This window comes from Mesoplodon densirostris, chromosome 18 (genome assembly GCF_025265405.1).
Source record: "Mesoplodon densirostris isolate mMesDen1 chromosome 18, mMesDen1 primary haplotype, whole genome shotgun sequence".
NCBI classification, from domain to species: domain Eukaryota; kingdom Metazoa; phylum Chordata; class Mammalia; order Artiodactyla; family Ziphiidae; genus Mesoplodon; species Mesoplodon densirostris.
In genome coordinates this window covers 4,509,587-4,511,798 of record NC_082678.1, presented here as the reverse complement: position 1 = coordinate 4,511,798, position 2,212 = coordinate 4,509,587, and positions in this window count along the sequence as shown.

The following is a 2,212-nucleotide window of genomic DNA, read 5'->3' as shown; positions in this document are numbered from 1 at the left end:
ATATGTATGTATTTCACACCAGTAGGGAAAATATAAGATTATTCTGTAGAGGTGTTGAGGTGAATGTGTATCAACTAGAAAGACCAAAAAAAAAAAATTCCAAATGGATCAAAGACTTAAATATGTAATATAAAATTATAAAGGTACATAAAGGAAACATGGGATAAATGACCACTGGTTGAGGAGGGTATAAGGATGGTGGGAGGCTTCTACTGCATTGACTTTTTTTTGGCCTCACCACACAGCAGCAGGATCTTAGTTTCCTGATCGGGTATCAAACCAAGGACTCCTGCAGTGGAAGCGTGGATTCTTAACCACTGGACCGCCAGGGAACTCCCTACTGTGTTGACTTTTGTATCTTTTAAAACATATTTACAATGTATTACCCACTAAAAAATGTTTTTTTTTGTTGTTGTTGTTAAGAGTGTTTGGCTAGGGAAATAAAAGTTTAGCTCTAGCACAGTGAGTGAGAGGTAGGGAGTCTTAATGAAGCTGGAGAGGTAAGAAGAGTCAGATCATGAAAGAACTCGACATGGCCACACAGCCCGGCTTATGGGATATTAGTTCCCCAACCAGGGATTGAACCCGGGCCCTCAGCAGTGAAAGTGCAGAGTCCTAACCACTGGACCGCCAGGGAATTCCCAGGACTTCACATTTTTTAAACGCGGGCTCTATAGTATGAATAATGGGGAGCTATGAAACGTTTTAAAGCGGTGGGTTGATACAATCATATCTGCATTTTAGAGAGATCACTCTTAGCTATAAAAAGAGTGCATAGATCTATAAGGGATAAAACTGAAAACGGGGAAGTGGACTTCTACCGGGTGAGGGATGATGACGACCTGAACCAGGCAGGTGGTGAATGTCATGGTGAGGTGGACAGATTTGAGAGATGTTGAGCAGTTAGAATCTTGTTGATTGGATGTTGGAGATGAGGGAGAGATCTAAGAATGACATCCGGATGGAGAAGTGGTGGTAGTAAGGGATTGGGGGAGTAGGTATAGGTGAGATAATGCATTTAGTTTAAGCGACTTCCAGATGTCCAATTGGAAATGACTAATAGCCAGGCTTAAAACCCTGGAGCTTGAAAGAGGGCTGTGACTGGAGATAATGAATTTGGGATTCATTAGCCTATAGATGGTAACTGAAACCCTGTGAGTAGATGAGATCACCCAAGGAGAGCACCTACTGTGAAAGGACCTAAGACAGAACGGAGGAGGAAGAAAAAAAGAAAATGTTCCCTGAGAAGGATCTAGATTAGGAAAATTTGGAGAGTGGTGGGAAGAAGTCAAGTGCAAAGTGTTTCGATAAGGAGAGTGGTCCTCAATACCAAAGGCTAGGGGTAGTCCAGATGAGGATGAAGTGTGTTACTTGATTTAAATACAGGCGTAATTACTGAAGATCACGGGAAGAATAGTTGAGCGGAGGGTTTACGTTAAGCAGAAGATGAAGCGGAAGCATCTTGTCTCCGAAGTGGAGACAACTTGTTTCAAGCTCGCTAAAGACGGAGAGGAGAGTGCAGCAGCTGGGGGAAAGACATGAGCTTTTTTCTTTTTTAAGGATCAACTGAGCGTATCTAAAATGATGATGACAAAGAACCAATACCTAGGGAGATAGAGGAGAGAGGGAGGAATTGAGTAATACGAGATGCGAGGGGTGGGATCCGAGCAGATGAACCGCCATGCCTTAGATTAGGAGGGATGCTTCTTCCATCGTTAACGAAGGGAAAGGAAAGGGGAAAGCTGGCAGATTCTAAAGGTTTGGTGCAGGGAAGCTGATGGAATTTCAGTTCGATGGTTTCTATTTAACTCCGTAAAATACGCCCGGAGTAAGGGGGTTGGCTGTGAGTCGAGGTTTGAGGAGACTGCGGATTTGAAAAGCCGTTTAGAAATTCCGGGCGGCCTAGGCTGGTCCACGCTGGGGCCTCGCTAGGGAGGCCCCGAGTGGAGCTCCGAGGGGGACGCCGCGGTGCGTCGCCATGGCAACTGAGCCGCCGGGCCAGGCCCAGGACCAGTTGTAACCCGAAACAGCAGTAGCGTTTTAACTCACCACTCCAGAGATCAGGGGGAGGAGCCAGCCCGAGGCGACCAAAGTGAAACCACAGATCCCGCGATATCATGGCCGCAACCTGCGAAACTGCATGTGACGCTACCGCCACGCAGCGCGACAGCGAGTATTAAACGTCATGGTACCGCGACGCCGTCGCTGTAAT